This window comes from Fringilla coelebs (assembly GCF_963513975.1).
Source record: "Fringilla coelebs genome assembly, chromosome: 2".
Lineage (NCBI taxonomy): Eukaryota > Metazoa > Chordata > Aves > Passeriformes > Fringillidae > Fringilla > Fringilla coelebs.
The window spans coordinates 106,247,323-106,269,797 of record NC_140029.1 but is presented as its reverse complement, the minus strand read 5'-3'; the positions used below and the strand labels follow the sequence as shown (position 1 = coordinate 106,269,797).

At 40.4% G+C, this 22,475-nt stretch overlaps 1 protein-coding gene across 3 annotated transcripts in view; it reads right to left on the bottom strand.

Annotated features, from left to right (window-relative positions):
* NRIP1 (nuclear receptor interacting protein 1) overlaps positions 1 to 22,475 on the bottom strand; it is a 136,104-nt gene that overhangs the window by 81,211 nt on the left and 32,418 nt on the right. For 2 of the 3 annotated variants that reach the window (XM_084226234.1, XM_084226233.1), the window contains one exon: positions 12,377 to 12,499. The gene's annotated coding sequence lies outside the window, so the exon portion shown is untranslated. Of the gene's footprint in view, positions 1 to 12,376; positions 12,737 to 22,475 lie in introns of those variants that run through there. The other variant, XM_084226236.1, reaches the window with a different exon arrangement.

Here is a 22,475-nt window from a genome sequence, read left to right as displayed (position 1 = left end):
CATTATATTTTCAAGGGTAATTTGTGTCCTTCTCCCAGAGCTTTTTTTTTTTTTTTTTGTGCTCTGTAGGGTTCCACTCTGGCCCTGTTCTTACTCAGCAATCTGAAGCAGCCTACGAGCAGTGTTGGTCATTGGCATCGTTCTGGATTTCATTTCTATGCTGACAGGACACAGATATTGTCAACCAAACCAGCAATTTCAGATGATGCTATTACCATATTGACAAGCTGGTAAGCATAAAAGCCTCTACAAGCATCAATTTTCTTCAGTTAAAATCAGAGAAAAACCCTGAGCTGTTCATGGCTGGCTCTTGCCATCAACCCACACCCACTTGAACTTCTAACCCAGCTTTAAAATTCAATGTAGGCTCATTGGCTAAAAACCCTGTATGTTTTATGATTGCAAGCTCTTCTTTCAGTGTTGCAGTCAAAAGATTAAGGCTTCTTATTATTAGTTGAACTAAATGTGCTTTGCTTATTGCTCACTCATGCTTTTATGTTCCCTGGGCTAGATTATTTTAATGCCCAGCTTGTTGATCCGCCGAGGAGGCCGATTATCAAATTTCATCTTGTGTAGCAAGTGCTGTTTCCAGAGCAAGTATTGTACAGACTAAGGCAGGTTTCATACCTGCTGTTCCCTCATGGTGGTCAGCAATACACCACAAAATCTATTTAAGCTATTACTGCTCTTATACTACCAAGTGTTTTCATGAACTTTGACTTATTGTAAGAGATATTTGTCTGGGGGCTGATTCTACCACGTTAAGGTGACAGAAGCTTTATCACTGACTTCAGACTAAAAAAAACAAAATAAAAATGCATGGGCATTGGGTGGTGGATTTCTGCTTGTATCCTGTATGTATTTCAGAAAGTATTGGTGTATCCCAACTGGCAGATTCAGAAGCACTTTTCAGCTCCTGAATCCTGGTGCTTGTGCACCAGAAAAAGAAAATGTTAAGAGTTCTGTTCCCAGGACTTGGCTTTTAAATGACCAGAAGTTAAACTTACCAGAATATTGTCATTATAACCTTTGTTGAGAACACAGAACTCCAAGTCAGTGGTGGGGAGTAAGAGGATTTATAACTCGCTAGTGCTGACAACAAAGGTAATTTCACAACAGACTGCAGAACTTACTTGCTTATAGGAAGTCCTTACAAGAGCAAGAATTTCTGCACAAAAAATTTCTGCTGTCATTTAAAAAGAAAAGAGCAGTTTTAGAACCCCTAAAGTTATAGCTAAGAATATGGGCCTATGCAGATCACACTGAAGAGTAAAATATTTTGGCTCTAATGTCGGCTGTAATGAGAATATGTAAAAACTGACAGAGCTGAAAAGTATTTAATTTAGATGGCAGCCTACAAAAATTAATGTGAAAATTTGAATTGCTTAGGGGTAATAGATTGAGGATACAAGACTCATTTTTTAAGAGTTAACCTTTTACATGACAGTGTGATACTGTAATTAAAATGGCATTCTTTGTTTGGGGAATTTATTTTACGTTCTTATTTGCTTTGTAATTCCTAGGTTATGAATTTTTTTTTTCTGGCAACTTCTGACTGACAGAAGTTGAGGATTTTTCATATCAATACAATGGAATGAGTGAGCTTCATTGTACTGAGCAAAAGATTAAGCAGCAACTTGTTTTAATTGCTGTAAATTATTAAATTAAATTCTTCCTGAATATTAATATTTGTTCTGGTCTATAGTGAATGTAACTGATTTCTTTCTGTAACTGGATCCTTAAGAACTTACCCCAAACTTTGAGCCACTTTGATGTTCAAAGGCTGAGATCAGAGATGAGAAGAAAAAGAATGGAGACCTCTTCACAATATTTTTACCTTTGAAGTCTCAGGTTAAAAGTACTATTTCTGTGTGCTTAAACAAGCAAGAGAATGAAGGATAAGATCATGAATTATGATAACAGACAAGTGACAAATGTTTTGCATGAAGTACTTTTCCTTGTCGGGAGAGAGAATGTTCTTCTAAGAGATTTCCAAAGAGATTGGCAATTTGTAGAGTCAATTATTGGGAAGGAAGAGATATACACTGTATTTGGGTTTAACTGTTTAAGTGGGAATTAAAGATTCATTTGGAGCTTTTCCCCTTGTTTCCCTCTACATTCCATACAAGTGGTAGCAAACATGCACATTATCCAACTGTCAACAAATCCCCTAGACTCAAGCCTGGAACAGTACATCCAACGTTTCCCCCATGAAAACCCTTCATGAAAGCTCCTCTGTCACTCAAGATCATACTATTCCCTCCTCTATTTATTTCTAAGTGTCACTCAGCTCCATTCCACCAGCTTGGAAAAACGTCAAGAACTTTTATCTTCAGAGTCAGTTGCCAGTTCTGTTTAGTGAACAAGCCAGCAGGGACCTCTGGTGCCATCAATGCCCCTCTCTTCAGGGATGGAGTATATCATTATCCCGATGGCTGGACAGAAAAAAAGCTGCATTTTTAGAATAGTTCTCAGGGAGCAGTTACTGGAAATCTCCTCCCTTGAGACAGACTATTGGCAACAAGTTTTGCTGCCGTGACATGAGGTATTGCATCAAGGCCCAATCCTGCCACTAATAAAGTTAGTGGGAAACGTGCCATTCTTTTCAAGCGGAGTCAACAGGATTAGTGTAGCAAATCAGGGCTAAAAACATACCTTGCATCTACAAATGCAAATGGAGAGTCAGGTCCCAAGTGAGAATGTAATTTTATGTCTGGTTTCAGAATCTGGCGATGCGTCAAATCAGAATAAGTCCCTTCCCCAAATTTCAAGCTGACAATATAGAAAAGGGAAGTTTTATTTTCATATTGCAACACTCCCATTTTTGGTTTTAGGGGTGTTTATTTAAGTTTGCATCTAAAATAAGCCAAGGACAGACTGTTTCAGCGTTGGACTTCTTTTTCCTCTTTAAAAAAACAATTCGTTTCCTCTAATACACAGCATACGCATTGTACAAATCTTAATTCCCTACAAAACTATTAGAAAAAAAAAAGTGCTTCACTTTATGCTTTTCCTTAACCAGCTCTAGCAGACTCTTTTAATTACCAACAGACTCATTACACAGCTGTGCTAGGAAACATTACTTAACCTGCCCAGACTGAATGGAGAATTTCTGTTGATGTCAGCTGTCAGACCCACAGGCTCTTGACTGCACTAACAGGTAACAGCCCCACTCCCTTGGCAAGGGCCCTTTTCTTAGAGAGAAATAACGTGGTGCTGGGTTATTTTAATTTATATATATGTGTGTGTGTGTGTTGGTGCACTTTTTTTTTTTCATAAGGTATTATCATACTTGGCAATACTGGCTTTAATTCTACTTAAAATGACAGAACTGGATTGCCATCATTTTTAATGGGTAAAATCTACACAGTTTGTCAGAGGTGCTGTAAAATCTAATCAGAAATTAGACTGTAAAATTAATAGGGCTGTATTCCCTATAATGCTGTTTTATAAATCTGGAACTGTAGCAGATTTGGAGTTTTACACACAGTGGTGGAGTCTTCAATTTAAACAAGTAACATGTGCAGTAATTGGTATCCCGTGCCAAAGAGCTGCTGGCTCTTTGAGGAGTAGGGTACCAAATCCTTTCATTCCATGCCTGGGCTTTCATTTGAGTGTATTTCTCCACCACAGCTCTAGGCCATGGGATAACTTCCCCCCGGTTTGTTCTTATGCAGCAGAGGGTAAGAACGGCTGTGAGACACTGATTTTGACCACGCAGCCCTCTTGTGCGAATATCCTGGTAACTCTCCGGTTAGTCGGAGAGGAATGGTGGGAGAGATGGACAGGGGAGGCACGGGGCCAGCTGAGGGAGGTGAACAGCACTGTGGAGAAGGGGAGCAGAGCCAGCATCCCCCAGCAGTGCCCGGCCCCGGGAGGCGGGCGATGCTGCCAGCATCCCCCATCCCTGCGCTTGGCAGCGCGGAGGCGCAGAGCCTGCTCCCGAGGCTCCCATCCCCAGCAGCCCGATGGGAAAATCCCAAGCGGGACTCCGCAGGATTTTCCTCCCCGTGAGAGCAGCAGGGCTGCCGAGCGTGGAGCCTCCCCTGCCCCCGGCAGGACCGGGCAATCTGGCGGGACATATGTGACATATGTGACATTATGTAAGGAGCGGCTGCTGCCGAGCGGGAGCCATGGCAGGGAGGCAAGAAGAGACGGCAAAGCCGCCTTCCATGAGTCACTTCCAATGGGAATTTGCACCATTTTAACGCCGGGTGCCTCCCATGTAATGATTTGCAGCGTTACTGTAAAACCTCAGGGTTCATCTGCAGAAACATCTCTTACGCCAGAGTTCTCTGCGGAGAGATGCTTATAAAAATCGGTGTGAGGGGAAGATTAAATAGCTAAGGGCATGAAAACAGATTATAGAATAAATGCAGTCTTGTGGATTGGTTCAATGGGAAGGCAGGAGCTCACACTCCTGGTTGTCCTGCCGAATTCTGTAATGCTGGGCAGATTCCTTCACCACGTCTCCCACCTCAGTTTCCCAGACGTGAAAGGCCTATTTCAACTCTTTCTCTCCTTTATCTAAATGCTGTAATACAACAGAAATGCCTTCACTGCTGTCTAGCCTATGGAATCTGGATCTCAGTTTAGTCTTCAAACTCAGAATAAACAATTATCAACATATAAATATGCTTTCTTATGGTTTTGGATTGTGTTCCCTTTTCTTGTAGATCCTGCTATTCATGCCATCCCAAGAAAAAAGTGTTTGCCAAAGGCAAAAGAGCAAAATATTTTAACAACCTGACAGAATAAAACACAATGGAAAAGATTCTTTTTAAAAAATCCAGTTTTAAAAAATCCTTGAATAATATTTCTTTATATTAGTAAAGCCATTGCCTGAAGTAATCATGTCTTACACCAGTAGTGCACAGCAGCACAAAACAAGGTGAAAACCTTTGAGAACGAACTTAAAGGAATGAATTTGTAACAAGGAATACACTTTCTCTCTGTCATAATTGCACATTTAAGAGGCCTCTCCTTTACCAGTGACAATGCCTGGCTTAGTGCTGTTGTCTTTTAGCTACTATTACAGAAATTGTAGCTGCACAATTTTCAAAGTGAACAATTTTATGGAGTTAATTGTGTAACATTGTTTATGAATTTAAACCACATAATTAATGTATTATTCACAGACACTCACAATGGACTCTTTGTATTGAATGACGGTTTAAGAAAAAATGGAACTGATTTTGGAGCCACAATGATTGATTTACGAGGTAAAATTTAAAGTGCTAAGTATGCATTACTTGTCTACTCACCAGCTAAGTGGATGGGGTGGTATGAAAAATATATCTATATATAACTAATTGCAATACATGGATATCAAGGAATCAGAGAAATTATTTCAAGCAAAGCAAAAGGATTACCCTAGAAGTAAATGGTGAGGATTTAAGAAAGGCAATTGGCTATCAAGGGAAACCAGACAAGAATTAGATGTTCTTGCCTATAAAATCTTATCTAATATGTAATGGAAGCTTTATTCTTAGAAATTTTAAAACAGCTGGATCGAACAATATCAAATTAAAAGACAGCACTCCAGTAATATCTCTCATTAATATCTTGCTTTTAAAATAATGGTGGGACTTTAAATTAAATGGTACCAAATATGAATAATGGAAACTACCTGCCTCTAATGAAGAAAGGACTTCTGTGGTACCAAGGGATGTGACTTCTTGGTACTTACCAAGAAGTACTGGAAGTACTTTCTATTTTGAATTCATTTGGAAGGAAAAAAAGAAAAGATATCATTACACATGGTGAATATCATACGAGTTCACAAGCAGTTCCATTAAAGAGCTTTAAACCAAATAAAAAGTCTAGTTAGTTTAGATAAAAACTATGCCCTGCTGCTCTGCTGTAGCTTTTATATTAACAGATTTTAACTGAAAAACAAATTGAAGGAGGTACTTGTTTTATTTCATTTTCTGAGCTGATACGTTAACAAAAGTATGAAAAACCATATTAATGCACAGCTTCAATTGGGAAGAAACACACCAAAGCAATGCACTAAACTCGCTACTTCCACCATCCACTTCTACTAAGCAAAAAGAGTCTCAATTCACTGTTAGCTAAATCCCATAAATATCTTGGTATCCCTTATGTGAGCTAGCCTGCTTCAGGGTAAAAAATCCATCTACAGGAAAACTGCTTTAGTAAAGGACAGTTCCTCTTGTCAAAGGGCAGGAGGAGATGGGTTTATCAAGGCAGTTTTTATAATTTAATAAAAAAGTTAATCCTAGTGTTTCCATATTGATGCATCCTGATTTAAGCCCTAAAATTAAGGAAGGTTCACATTTCTATGAAACAGCCATGAACAACACAATATAATATAACTTACCTTTAAGCTGGAGCAAAATAGCCCATTTTCCCTAGATTGGCAACTGTCACACATTTTTACATAGAAACAGGACAGATTACTCATTACTTGGATTTTAGATACCTAATTCCATCAAAATATTACAAAGCAAAACAATTGCATCAGCATGGAATGTTTAATCTTTGAATTTTTGATAGGAAAAATAAAATAAACTTTACCCAGATCTTGTGACTTCTATTTTCTGTTGAACACACACAAACACACATATAGGTATATACATGTGTATATATATGTAAATTCCTATGCTACACCATTTTATGTATAAACAATGTAACATGTATAGCATATATAAAAGCAGTTTTCACTCAGATTCACATTATTGTCTATACCATATGACTTGTAACTGGTTAAGTTATCAACTTCAGTTCATTTTACTACTCAGCTTTGTACTCCTTACCCATTTATTTTCCTGCCAAAGCAGCCTGACCCTTCTTCCACCCGAACATTAACACACATTATAAGTTTCAATTCTTCCTCTTTCTGGAAATTCATCTTCATACTTTGTGAACTTTGTAACTCATATTTTCATCAAGTTTCAGTCACGACACTCTTATGGGTCTGAGTGGCCACATTTTGAGTGTGTTTACACTCTTATGTCATGTGTGCTAGAATGACATTATGAACTCCCACCAAAAAAAAAAGCAGAACATGCATACAGTACATCAATAATGTTTATAACACGTCCCATAGAAATGAAATGGAAGTTCTGACACCATTGCCTTTTCTGGTGTAATTTATTGAACTTGTGGCCACCAGTTTGAAGTGTTTATACATGCTAACAGTTCTGTTCACCCCCTCCACTGGCTCAGACATGGTAATATTCTCCCTAAGAAAGGATGGCTATTAGGCACAGTACAATAACTCATGGAAAGCAGAAGCTCACATTTCACAATCTAGCAAAACACTAGTAGAAGACTAGCAAAAGACTACTAGAAGTTTTCAAATAAATAGCTGCAGCTGTCATAAATTAAAAAAAAAAAACACCAACAAAACCCCAAAATTTATCTGCTAGATTTTATTTGTTATTGAGTAAATTAGAGTACTCTCTACTACAGATGACCTGGTGGCTGTCTAGGATTACAGAGTGGAGCAGGGGCTATCCAGCCCAAAGGTTAGGGCCTGTGTCCAGAACTGGAAATGAGACAAATGGTCATGGCCAAAAACCAGGAACCAGAAAGTCAAACTAAGGGTAAGCAGCCAGAGATAGGAATAAGCATCTGCCCAGGAATCACGACCTGAAATCAGAAACCCACAAGGAGAAACTTGGGCAGAGTGCAGAGGTGGTTCTGAAAACATACACTGCGATGTGTGAGAGGATGCACCAGGGTTCCACCCTGGACCTGCTCCTGAGCCGTGGCTGATGTGCTCTGGCTGATGGGTCCAAACTGCAGAGACCCTGATTTACTACTCCAGAAGATCTTATCACAGATCACCAAATTTCACCTGAAAAACATGGCAAATAAACCAGACTTCTACCTTCCAAAACTCTCTGGATGTTGAGAAAGACAAAAATTCTTTTTTCAGTGTCACACTTGTTTAGGTAGATCCATAGAAGGCTTACAGCTCTGCTGCAGCCAATACAGCAAGTTCCAGAGGAATTACATCCAATTAACATTTCTATTTTTTTTCTAAGATGCAACTTCCAAATCCATTAAAAGCAGGAATGAATTAAAACAAAGATATAGAATATGGTTTCTTAGAGTTTTGATAATCCTGGGGTATTCCTAAGGGTTTTTGTACTATCACTGGAGACTGGGGAGCCAAATGGTCAGACTAGATTTCTACCTGTAATTGTGGATGCATGAAGCAGCAGTGGAGGAAGGTTGTGTGCAACAGGGCCTGGTGAGACAAATCAGATCAAAAGAAAAGTAAAATGGTTGGAGGTCATCTGGTCCAACCTCCTGCAGTGAGCAGGGACGTCTTCAACGAGGCCAGGTTGCTCAGAGCTCCATCCAATCTGACCTTGATGGTCAGCTTCCAGGGATAGGGCATCTACCACCTCTCTGGGAATTCTGTAGCAGTGTTTCACCACCCTCATCATACAGAATTTCTCTCATCTTCAGTTTCAATTTACCCTCTTTCAGTTTAAAACCATTACATCTTGTCCTATTGCAACAAGCCCTGCTAAAAAGTCTGTCCCCATCTTCCTAATAAGTCATCTTTTAGTGCTAAAAGGCCACTGAAAGGTGTCCCCAGATTCCTCTCTTCTCCAGAGGCCCCAATTCTCTCAGCCCATCTTCACCTACCTTGCTTAGGTATGCAAGGATATCTCAGGCATATTAAGAATTTAAATATGCAAATATCATGGCGTGGGTCAGAGCACCCACATATTTCTTAGAAAAAAATCATGTTGAGGATTTTGCTATGACCTCACCCTATTTTTCTGTGGGAAAGAAAAATATTGTCTGACTTCCCTCATAGCATATTCTACATCTTATTGACAAATCACTTATGACACTAATTTATTAGCATAGAAATATTACTACACTCAAGACAGCCTGCTTTGATTTACTACATCAGGGTTTTTCATATGCCAAGGTCCTATCATCTCTGCTGGATCATTAAAAGTCCCTTGGCTTTTTTTTTTTTTCTTTTTGTGCAGTGTAAGAGTTTTGCCCTGTGGCCCTGGCTAAAATCCTGAGTATTGGAATGGATTTGCTGCTCAAAGGAAGATTCACTGACCTGCTGCTTAAGAGATACAGGATTTGTTTATCAAAACATCTTTACATTAGCTCCTTGCCAAAAAAATCAATGGCAAAGAAGGGAAAAAAAGGGGGGCATAAAGAGAGAAAAGTAAAATCCAACCATTAGAGACAAGATGCTTAAATTGCAAGGCTGTTTTTATCCTCCTTGTGTGAAATGTACATTTATGACATTCAAAGTGAAGGAATGCAACTAAATCCATCTATCCCTTTCGAAGCAGTTAGTGCATCAGGGGCTGATGTCTGCTTAGTTTTGTGAAAACATCCACACCACTTTAAAGAAGCTGGGTATAATGACTGCACCCAGAGGCACCTGCTGAATTCCACAGGGATGTGAGGCCTTGTAAGATTCAAGCATCTTTCTGCCATCACCACTATATTACAAGGAAGCTGAGTGGCCAATTTCATAAGTTCTTGTTCCAAGTTTTTTTCCCTCTCTTCCATGGCTTCATTTTGCTTTGTGCACAAGCAGTGACTGGCTACTGGTCCTAGTCAGAGTAAGCAAGCCCTGCATCACCAATATTCCAGACTACAGGGGCCCATTCAGAAAACACTTAGAATAGAAAACTGGAGACTGAAATAAAAAGCTAAGCTCTGTCCCTCACATAAATTGATTTGGTATTTTAAAAAAGAAATCAAAGTCTCATTGACCTAAAGCTCATGGCTCAGATGAAATCCATAGAAAATCAACTGGCTTATTTTTAATTTAAGGATCTTTTCTGGAAAAAGAAAAAGGTACATCTTAACACCTAACTGAAGATAACCAATTATTTTATCTTGTCTCCACTTCTTCTGAAACCAAATAAGCCCAAACAATTTCACTGCTACTTAAAAATGAGCTGCTGAAATGGGATGTGAATAAAAAAAAGTGGACACATTTTCAAGTCCTTCTTGCATTCTCTGAGTTCTTAATGTATATTTCAGCAAATGCTACTTTAGCTGTAGCAATAAATTTGAGCACCTGTTGTTTGTGTACCTACCAGTCTCTCAAATAGTCCAGTTCATGCTATAATACAATTCCAAAGAGTATGTTCGTATTTTGTCTGAAAAGTAAACAATTCATCTCCTCACAAGGAAACAAATCTGCTTGTCAGCACAGAAAATAAATGCATGGTGATGCTATATACCCAGCATAAAAAACAGCACAGAGTTTTGAAATAAAATAGGTATCTCAAAACAGCCTATGTGTATAAGTTCAATTAATGTAAACAAGCAAAAGCTAATTAGCACTGTGGAAGATAGGCGACGCGCAGGCACACACACCTTGAAGTCTGCGAGGAGCACACTTGCTCCTCTCTGGAGGAGCACAGCACCCACCAGCACGGCTGATAAGGCACAGAAATGCCCTGATGTGCTCCCCTCCCTCTCCCTCCCCAGCAGATACGGCAGCAGGGCGCAGATACCCGGCTGCGTCAGGCGATGGCCGGGGAAGCGAAATCTTCGGCAGGAACTTTGTACCCGTATATATCTAAAAGTCAACACGGCTCATTGTCGCATTAGGGAGCTGCTGCTGTCCCAGGATTGCTGAGATACTTGGCAAGACAGACAGGCAGCCTCTCTGTCTCCCCGATGGCGTCTGCCTTGCTGCAGATTTGTCATGCGATTCGTCGAGTTGAACCGAGCACATAAATTTTCAGTTATGACTAGAAAGTTAGAAAAATTCTCCACAGATGAAAACTACGTATCCGTGCTGATAGTCAGGCAGGGAGCACCTTGGGGAACAAGAGCAGGAATAAAGGATCACTCCCAGAGTGTGCAAGTCATTTAGAGAAGGGAAGAACAAGCTAAAAGTAACACCGGCGAGAAATAAATTCAATGTTAACTCTAGAAGTCCTTCTACATTCATTCATTTTCCAGTCAAAACATCATTAAATATTTAAATCACTTCCACCATAGGTGGCAGTTTATTGAGATTTGCTTTTGAGAACTGAGAGTTCAGCAAACCAAAAGCTTCTACCACAATCTCAACTCTGAATTTAAAACCAGCATCTTCACAATAAACCACTGATTTCCCCCCTTAACTGTGGCAAACCAGCAGCCAGACACACAGCAGGGGGATCACGCAGAGCCCTCCACTTAACACAGAAGCAATACAAATCTGGATTTTCATATGAAATTTTATGTCAGACAGGAAGACCGAAAACAACAAGGTCCTTTCATAATAAAGTCTCAAACCTTTCTCATATCATATATCTTATATGATGTCTATCATAATTCCTATGTTGTAAGCAAATTTGGTTATTATACTCTTTTTTCTTTTCTTAGAAAAGCTTATTTTCAATCAATATTTTACATGCTCATGCTATGCTCTATGACTGAAGTGCAAAAACCTGAGCTTCTTGCCAGGGAAAGACTTAAACCTGAATATGAGGAAACAAACATTACTTTTTGAGCAACTCTTTTGTAGAAGTTTGTCAAAGTCCTTACATAGTAAATCTACGTAGACCTATAAAAATAACTTCATTTTCATCCACTCTTTCCTTCTAATTTTGTAACAATGTGTGTAACTCATCTAATGTGCACTATTTCCTCATTACCAATATATAAAGTAGTGAGCTACTCAGAATCCTCTTCTAATTTTAACATTTACCTAGGATACTTTGTATTTCATTTCAAATCTGAATTTTTTAAAAATTGGCAAAGTCCTAGTGTGCAAACAGTTTTACTGAATACGACGCCAAATGATCAATGTCAATTTGCTTTAGAGACCACTCTAAGTATCTCTGCAAGCACCTTCTTGATGATATAACACAACTTACATCAGGAATAAGCAATGGGTGGTGGAAAGTTTGCCCTAACTACCCCAGGAGAATAAAGCAGTAAAACTGTAGCTGCAGACAAACATCTTGCTCTACCTAGCCAGTGTGGTCAAGACTGAATGAAGAAGGCGCTTGGAAAAGAAAGTTCTTTAGAGGAGAGCAAAACCAAAGCAATAATGAGAAACAAAAATAACTTTTGGACTATTCTGGTTTGGCATTTTTCAGTATTCCTGCCAAAGGAAATCTCCCTGCATTTTCTTAAGACCCCTGTATTTGCATGAGAAGGAGGAAGCTCGATGGGAGAGCTTTTCTGATAGCCTTACCTGGAGGGGTTTGAAACAGGGACTGGGGAGTGTGCAAACTGAGCAGAAAACGTTTCACAGGCACAGATTCTTTCCAGATTAAAAAATATCCTGCAGGTCATATTTGCATGCATACACTGTTTCCTGGACACTTTTTTTTCCAGAAGGGGCAATAACAGTCTTCTCTTTTAAGAGTCTTGGCACCTTGAATAAATTCCAACTTTTACTTACCTGTTAGATCTCTCTCAACGTTAGGATCCTAGTAGATCTGCAACCAACTAGTATGGCACAGTCCTTCTCTGGGATCTGGTTCCTGGTTCAGGCAGGCAACAGGTGGGATGATTCTCAAACTACCTGTTAAGAAAGAAAATAGGCAGCTTTAAACAAAAGCAGATACACCTAGGCAAAAAATTAAAATAAAACAAAAAGGGGAAGAAAAAAAGAGAGAAAAAGTAAAGAAGGAGAAAACTGAAAACAAGAATTGACCTGCAAGTAATTTTTCTGTTTATTCTTGTCTTTCTAACTGAAGCCAGGTGACAGAGGAACACGAGACTATGATGAAAATGGGGCGAGGGGAAGGCAAGAGGGAGATGCAAATATTCACCTATCTACTTCAGTGGAGCCAGCATAGTTGCTACCTTGCAAACCCAGTCCCAGTTCCTGTTTTGCTTGATTTGGACTATGTACCTGAACTTCAGCCTTCTGCCCTGGCCCATGAAACCTCACCAACCATGGGGCTATAGGCACTCTCCTCCTTCCTTCCATTATACCTTCCCCTGAAAATATATTATTATTAATATGTGGTCAATGCCAACAGAAATAATAAAGGAATCCCACTCCATAGAGTAGCAATGGCCTGACAGGGTTCATCTTTTCAGAGGAGGCAAGCCAAGGCTCAAATCTGTAGTCACCACCCAGAAGAGCTCTATCACCTGAAGGACTTTTATCAGCGCAGCAAGCAATGTACACATTTTATAGCTGCTAACTTTATCATCTTCTCCCCACCTTTTGTGCATTTTCAGTTGCCAGAAGTGCTGGGGAGTCAGTGTTTCACAGGAAACAAAGATTCCAAGGCCAGGGATAATCAGCCTAGCAAAGAGAGGCCAGAGACTCGGGTGGAACTTCAGCAGTGGGAGCAACATAAAATGTTCCTCACCATTGCTGCTGTGTCAGGGATTTGCATCAGTGCAGACCAAATGAACCCATTATGGATGTGCTCTGCCACAGTCACTACTTCCAACAATGGCTCAATGACTTGGTCTGCAGTTGCATGCAGACAACAAAGAGTAGGAGAAAAAAAAATCCCTAATATTCCTGAGTTTCCATTGTCCAGGACAGGAATGGAACATCACAGGTGCAGTTCCTGTTATTTCTTTTCTCAGCATTCTCCCAGGAAGGGCTTAGCCATTATAATACATTATTTTGGATCTGTGGACCTTGACTGACCTTTTACCCCCCCACTTCTTTTTAAGCACTGAGTACCTCGTGCTTTCTTCCAAGTCCTCACAAGCCATGGTCTGGAGCGTTCTCTGTAGGGTCCTTGTTAGTTTCTTAAATATATTGCTTAGAAGGGGAAGGTCAGACCTGAAGTAATAAGAAAAGCACAGAACTAACCCACTAGAGGAAGGCTCCTCTGGTGTTTGGTGGACTCATGAATGTTTGCAGGAAGGAAAAAAAATCATTGTTTCTAAGCACACAAATCTTATGGTCCAGAACTCATGTTTTTGGCTACTACACTCCTTCCATGAATCCTGATTTTAATTGTGGCTCTCTATAATTAAATTTATTGAACCCAGACATATAGCAGCCACGATACAACGGGGGCAGACTTCTGATGTCTGAGAAAGCTTTCTGAACATGCATGTTCCTTTCAGCGAGGTGAGATGACAGCAGCCTGCTCAGACCTGCGGCATGCTGCGGGCCCTGAGCGCTGATGACTTGGTTTACCACCCACGGTTTATCATCCTTTCCATGACAAAGGATGTGGCAACAGATAGGAAACTTTTCTCTATCTGTAATACAGCTACAGCACTGCCTGAAATATAAATTTCTCCAAGGGTGTTTGTGCCAGCCTTTGCTCTCAGCTGTCAGTCTCCGTTCTCACTCAGGGTCTGTGCTTGGGTACAGCAGCCTTTGATATGACCACAGCTAATCAAAAAAGCTGCACAGGTGGGTTTTCAGCCCTCATGAATAAGAAAGTTGGGGTTAGCTTGGAAAAAGCCTCTGAAGGAGGTGAAAAAGGAGGATTTGAAAGCAGGATATCCAGACGCATTAAGTTCTCTTCACCCCCGTGGTGTGGAACACCGTTACCGTGACACAAAGGGAACACAGGGACTAGCTTTTTTTCTTTCTTGTTTCTTTTTTTAAAAAGAGCTATTCCATCTCTTTGGATACATAGAATTAGCTGTTCATTTTTCCTCATTTAAATACATCTCAGGAGGAAGGAGAAGGCACATGGGCACTACTTCCCACACGCATCATTTTCCAGCTCTGCTCCTTCGCAGGGGTTTGGTGAGGTCACCCCATTATGCAGCACATTATTTTTAAACACTCCAGCGACTCCTTCCAAAAAGTTCCCTCTTTAATGAAACCTGACACGACAGAAAAGGGAAGGGGAAGTTTTTGTTGGTTGTACTTATAATCTTAAGTTGCTTACCCCGACAGCAGGGCCACGGGACCAGCAAGGTTCCAGCCACTGACCTCTGAACCTCGGCCGGACCTTGCCCCGGTCAGCTCCATGGCAGGAAAACTGGCAGACTTTGAACCCAGGCTTTGGGGCTGTGAGCAGGGCAGCAGCTGCACTTTGCAACACGAACTTTGTACTTCGACACATGGACATTTCATCTCCATAAAAGAGCCTTTGTTTCATTACTTATTAACATCTCCTGCTTGAGTAAAGTTCTTTGTTAATGAGGCTTTAGAGCGGGGTGTGAGGGTTTTTTCCCCACTTTCCTGCGCCCAGAAAATAAAACGCACCACCCACCTTGATAGGATTACATTAAATGTTAAAGAGCTAAAAAAAAAAAAAAACAATTTCAGACTTTATGCACCTTCTGAATACTGTGGATATTTGCTGTGTGCTCTGTTCTGAGTGATCAGTTCTAATAACCAGAGCTAAATACAGAAATCAGGCGATGTTCCGAGGCCTGTCTTTGCAGAGATCACTTTCTGAGATGATACCTATGGTAATTCAGCCCACAGCGACATTCAACCTCACTTAATAAATCAGCTAAAAAGATGAAATAGTAGAAAAGTGTCAGCCCATCCACACTAAAAAGTCATACTTTATGACAGTGTCATGAGTTTTATAGTTGCACAGCTTTTTGCTACCAGTTTTACTTTGGAGCAGTGTCAGTGCTTAGCTTCTGTGTATTTCATCATAAAATATGCTAACACGCATAGCCCAGCAAATTGGAAGAGAAGACATTTGTGCCCTGCTCTTCACTAAAATAAATCTTTTATCAGGAACAGAAACCTACCTAAACATCAAATAAAAATCTCAAGAAAGAGGCCACCTAAGGTGCTTTAATCATTTCTGTACCAACAGTAAAAGCTCAAGATTCCTGTATGCATTTACTGTAACAAAACTAAGTGACAGAAAAGTACTGGAAGATCTTGGTAAAGCTCCATTATATCTGTGTTGTCATAAAAATATGGATCAGCAGAAGAAGATTAAGAAAATAAAGGTGTACTGAACAATTCTTCATCTGCAACTAGAATAAAACAAATACTTGGAAGTATAATATTTGTTACATCTTGTTAGAAATAAATTATCCACAGACAGAGGGATCACAGTCACACTTTTCCTATTTTTCATCACTACCATCTTTTCAACACAAATTTCCTTCCATGCCTCTCTGGTGAGCTTTTTTCTCTTCCTTTTTTGTTTCTCTTCCATGTGGTGGGGGAAGACACCCTCACACACTCCTGACCCAGTTTTCCTTCATTTTCATTAACAGTATGATACAAAAAAGGAAATTTCCAGCCAGTCTAGCAAGTCATGTGGGTAAAGAGTGAACTATGGGAAGTGATATCAAAGCACTCCCTTGCATGAGCTGGGCTAGCTGGACTCAGGAGCGATCAGATGAGGATGGTCAGCTCCCACTGTTCCCTAAGAGAATTCCATGACTTCTCTCATTTGGATGTATTTTTTAACCCCCTCCTCACGCACAAACACCTTCAGGGCACTACTTTGTCAGCATCATCATTCACCCAGTCCCAGAGTCTGACTTGCATACTTTGCAGGGAGAGGACTGACAGAAAATGACACAATTACTTTTATTCTGTCACTACATTTTGGGTAAGACTACTTTTGCCCTGCTGTGACCTGCAGAGCAGCTGGCACAGCTACAACTGTGTTGCACCTTATTATTTCTCTCTGTCTATCCAGCAAGCTGTGACTTTCTCCTCCCTGAGGAGCCCCCCCAAGATGAGGCAGGCATTATGCATTCCTCCTCACCTCCGCCCTGGAACACGGCCCTCCAGTCACACGGGCCCACCATCACGATCATAAGATTTAGCTGCTGCTAAGAATAGGCACGATCCTTTGGAAGGGATCCTGCTTTATTCCTGGGTGCAGCCTCTGGATGGTGTCAGACAATAAAAGCCTTTAGGCTGGGTTCTGGATGGCACCTGCCTGCTCTTTCCGTCAGCTCAGGGGTGTCAGAGCTCTCCCCACGAGGGCAGGCAGGAAGGTCTGTGCCATTTGCTTAGCTAGGGACAGCTGCAGACGTGCACAGGAAACCATAATGTCTCTGGGAACAAAGCAGGAATGCCTCTGGGAAACTACAATACCTTTAATTTAAATAAATAAATAAATAAAAATAAATAAGCTTGGAAAGAGAGCGACAAGAATGATTTTGTTCCGGGGGAAAAAAAAAAAAAGACTCCTTCCAGTGAGACACTGAACTGAATGTGTTTTGCTTCAAAGAGAAGATTATAATCTTTAAGGGACTAGACAAGAAGAAGATATTTCATAAGACTCTAAATTAGTGGGCAGACACACAACAGAATCCAATATTTGCAAATTCAATCTGAAGATAAAAAGCACGTTTTAAGTATAATTAGCTCCTGAGATGAATTGTCAAAAGATGCACTAAATTCTCCATCACTAAGAAGCTATTTTAATTATTATATGCTTAGCTTCCACTAGAGCCCAGAAGTCTCAGACAACACAAACCCAGTAATCTCTAACTTTATCTAGCATCTAGCACAAGCCACCCCCTCCGTCTGAAAATTGTTCCTGTTGCTAATTCCAATGAGATTATTCTTTTCCCAAGAAATTCAAGGTGGTAGAATTATGACAAGTGGATAATTAGGGCATACAACATCAGGTCACGTAGACATTATTTATATAATAGGAGCATTCCTCAGTCCAGTGCTTCCAGTGAAAGAAATAAAAGGCATTCCCTAATGTCTAATTCAGGTTAGAAAACCAAAACAACAACAGAACCCCAACCAAACAAACAAAAAAGGACTATCACATTATATATAAACTTTAAAATATACAATATTGTGTATAGCAGTGTTATGTGCTTTTATCAGTTCCAGAATTCACCACAGAGAATCACAGAATGACCTAAGTTGGAAGGGACCTTAAATATCCTCTCATTCCAGCCCCCATGCCATGGGCAGGGATACCTTCCATAATCCCAGGTCACTCAGAGCCCCATCCAACCTGGCTTTGAACACTTCCAGGGGTGGGGAATCCCAGCCTTCTCTGGGAAATCTGTTCCAGGGCCTCAGCACCTTCACAGTAAAGATTTTTTCCCTAATATCTAATCTATTCTAAATCTGCTCTCTTTCAATTCTTCCAGTTTGAACCCTTTCCCCCTTATTCTGTCTCTACATGCTCCTGTATATAGGAATATTTACAGTACTTATGTAAAGAGAGGAAAGGTTTCAGGCTGGCACCATCAGGCACTCTACCAATTCCCTCCTGGAATATTTTAGCATTGTTCTATACCCTAAACAAAAAACCCACAGCTAGCAGAACATTATTTCTCTTTTGGTCCTCTAGGAGTTTACATGGGTAGCTCCTATTAACACTAACCAGACTTAAGGGCAGAAATCCCCATGGACAGCGATGTTGTCTGGGGATATGTCCATAATTAATATGTTCTGAGAGTCTAATTTTGAAACAAAAGTAATCAGGCTTAAGATGAGTTATATTAAGAGCAATAAACCCGTGACTGCATATTTGCCTATATATATATGTATATACTGTATCCAATGTCAGACCAATGTAGTCTGACAAATAGTTCACAAGACAAACTCTACAAAACAAGCTCTGTCTTAGCTCACTTTGGGAGCACGAAATGTGAATATACAAGAAGGGAAAAACACAGTGGGGTTTGTCTTCTTTCTTTGCAGCACATCGTTGTTATAAATGTTAATGCTCATCATTGTTCCTCTTCCCATCCTAGTGCCCAGGCTCAGCAAAGCTAACATAATCCTAGCACTTCTGATGTTACAAATTAAAATTAACCATGCAACACCATGGGAATATTTGTAATACCAAAGATGTGGAATGGGGACTCTGTGACAAGCACATGGAGGAGAGAAGAGGAACCTGGATGGCTTGAACATGAGTGGTTTTGCAAGTCAGAGACCCTCTAATGGGACAAGGAATACGAAAGAGAATCATGCCAACAGAACTTGGTTTCAGTATTATTTAGGATTTCTGTCACAGAAAGAGACATTTTCAAGTCTGTGGCTGCCGATGCTCCAGCACAATTGATGCCCAAGTCATACATAATGTATTATATGCAACACAGTATATTAACTCAGCTTCAAAGTGTTAATATGTCATGAAACTTAATTCAGATATCACAGATTATGCAAAGGAGGTAGAGATGTGGAAACATCCTCTCGTTTCTCAAAGGTGTTGGGCAGACAGTTTTGTGTCCCCAGTCCAGGAGAACATGGCAGCAGCTTGCTGTAAAGCTCTTTCACAAGGCAAGGGCTGCATGGCTCCTCACCCCCCAGTGCTTTTGACAAAGAAATCCCATAGTCAGGGCAATCCTATACATTAAACAGAAAAAAGGCAGAAGAAGAAAACAGCTCAGGTTCTGCAGTGTCAAAACTGCTGATGTATTTTATGCTACAGATGTGAAAACTCTATAATATAAACACAGAAGAATTTATCGTTTTCTTTATCTACATTAACCCCAAGTCCTAACTAGCTCTGTATGGGTAAAAAATCCCACTGTACCCTCTGAATGTCCAGGAATAGATAGCAGCAATGGAGACACACTGTTTTCCTGGGAAGAAAGACCATAAACTGAGCTGGGAATGGAGTAGCATGGAGACTTATCCAGTGCCTCCGTCAGCTGGGACAGAGCTCACAACAACCCACAGAAGTTAAAATGGAGGTAGAGACCTTCTTGCATTTCCACACACTGTTTTTGGGAGTCTCTCACTAACTGCTCTCTTCTTCCCTGAGGAATTCCATGCTTCACAGAAGCTGCTGCTAAAGGAGACCATAAACAACACCTACCAAAATTACATTGGGAGCAACAGAGGGAAAGCATCCACGGGAAGCTCTTGCTCATGGTATGAAGCTTTCAAAATCCCCTTTGGAGTCACTTCAGCTGAGAGAAGAGGAATGTGATCTAAGGCTAAATGTGAAGTTCAGCTCCTGACACTGGCATATTATTTTTGCATGAACTTGGGGCCTTTTAAAAACAAGTGGGAAAAGATATATCTAATTGTCTCTAGGTGCCACTTCATCTGTGGAAAAGGGAAAACAGATTACAGTGTTCTGCCTACAGAGATAATATAGGTAGATAACATTAAGCATTAAAATATTAAGATACTCTTAAATATACTCTATATTAAGTCTTTAATATAGACTGTCCACTAATATCTATCATCTTTCTGAGTGTTTAACTTCAGGTTACAGAATGCAATTAGAAATACTCTTATGCAAAATACTTAATGATTTTATTCAGAAATTCTATAGGACTCCCATTATTTGAAGGAAGAATTCAAAATATAACCCAAAGGTGGATAAATAAGTGTATTTTTCTTTGTTAGGAAAAAAAAATCCACCTATTTTTAATTTAAAGGCACACACACACACAAGAAGCCAAACCAAGAAACCCCCTTTCTAACTCTTGAAACTTTGAGGAATCTACTTTTAGTAAATGAATCGGGGGAGTTTAAGCCTCCATGATTATCTAGGTTATGGCTTTTTTGTATTGTCTGTACTAAGCCAAGAGGAAAAAAGAGATGCTTTCATTATTCATACTTAATGAGCACACTCAATTTAGACCAGCTAGACAATCCAGTGTATTTGGAAACAAAGAAAACTAAACTAGGAAAACATAGGAAGTCCAGGATTCCCTGGAAGAGAAGCCAGCTTGCAGGGCTGCTCATAGCCCTGTACAGCAACTGAAGCAGGGCACATCCCTCCTCAGTGACCACTTTGGGGAGGATGGGGAGAAATTCAACAAAACAAGTCTGCAGGAGAAGGTTCACACATAGTAGAGAAACCTTGTGTCTTTAAACACTGAGAGGTCAAGGAGCTGCATTCTTTATACTTCCACAATTTACTAAATACGTTCTTTCTGCAAGATCAACAACTGAAGCTCCCAATCCCCCAAAATAACAACTCCTTGAACATTTGCTCAAGCAAACACCATTCATGGTGGCTGATAAACAGTTTGGGAGTCTGTTAAGCCACCCTGTGACAAATTCACACCACCAATGCAGAGCTAAACATTTTTTGTAAATGACAAAACAGTCAAGTACACGACCAGGTCATATTTGACCATCACCTTCTCCCTTAATTACTTCAGGGGGCATCCAGCCTGCACTCACCAACTTAATTCTGTCCCATTCCATGGTGGCAGAAGCTCCAGGTTCTCCTCATCTCCTCTTGGCCAAGTTGGAGCATCCTGATGTCTCTCAGATGCTCCTCATGAGGGCTCACTTCCTACTTTCTCCTCTAATGGCAAATCTTATTCTGGAGCTCCTGCCAAATATGGCTGTGAAGGTTTAGTTTTCCCATCCCCTGTTTTCTGCAATTAAACTTAGGATGTAATAGAGGACTTAGGATATGTAATTAAGGCTTAGGTTGTAATAAAAGGGACGCTCTTTTGTTTAAATTCTCTGCCTTACTGTGGCTGCTTTAAATTTGTATTTCTATCATTCTCTAATTAGTATCTCTCTTCAGTCTTTAGGCTGGCTTTTCCTGTTTATAAGACTGTGGTAAAACATCATAAATCATTTAACCTAGAAAAAAGTGATCACACCAACAGCTTACCAAAGCTGCAATTATCAGTTTGCTTTCAATACTACCTGGAAAATACAGACAACAATTCCAACAGAAAATGAATGTGAGAAAGGGGTTCCTAGAATGATTTAAACTCCTCTTCCTACACAGACAGCACAACTTCTGGGGACTTCCTCACAGTAAATAAAAATATCTCTGTGAAGATAATTAGTTCAGGTGTGGCAGCAGTCTAGAAGGTGGTTCACCTGGAATCACTTCAGGTATTCACCCACTGCCAAACAACATGAACATATTTTTCCCATCTCTCATCCCTGTTTCAGCAAGCATCCTACCACACGGGGAAAGGCAAAAGCACCAACACAGCAGGCTCACCAGGACTAAGAGCAACCCATTAAAATAGGTATAAAAAGTCACAAGAGTGGCAATGAGGAACTCATTTCCCTCCAGCTCCTCTGCCCATCCATTTTCACACATCACTTCCCCCCATTCCTCTGGGACAGCTCTTCAGGTTCTGTTCTAGTTTACCCTATGGAGAGCCTAGGTCGGCTCCCGCAGGATCAGAAACTGTGAAAGGAAAAAAAGCTGCAAAGCAAGTCAGTCATCAACTTTACAACAGTGCCCTGCAAAACACTAATTCCTTCTCCACCCTTTGTTTCAGTCCCCCAACAACTCATATTCTGCACTTGCATGCACTCCTCTACATGAAAACAATTACTGTCCAACACATAAAAACTCTTTTTCCATTTGAAACCCACACATTTTCAAATTCTGTCCTCATCTGCAACAAGGACAGTGTGTAAAGCTAACTACATCCCAAAACGGGCTTTTGGTTCAAAATAACCCAAACATAGCATGTATGCTTTCAATGTTAGGATAAGTCAGTCACCAAGGCATTAAGCACTGCTCAGTGAAACCAGTCACAGCAGAGGTCTGACAGGTGTTCACAATAGATTACACAAAAAAACCAAAAAATCACCATCAGCTTCTGCACTGTGAGATGAGACCCAGCTCTTTGAGGCTGGGCCATGCAGTAAAGAATCCATTATGCATCTTTAATCCTGCATTCCAGCCTCTGCCAACAAATCCACTTCG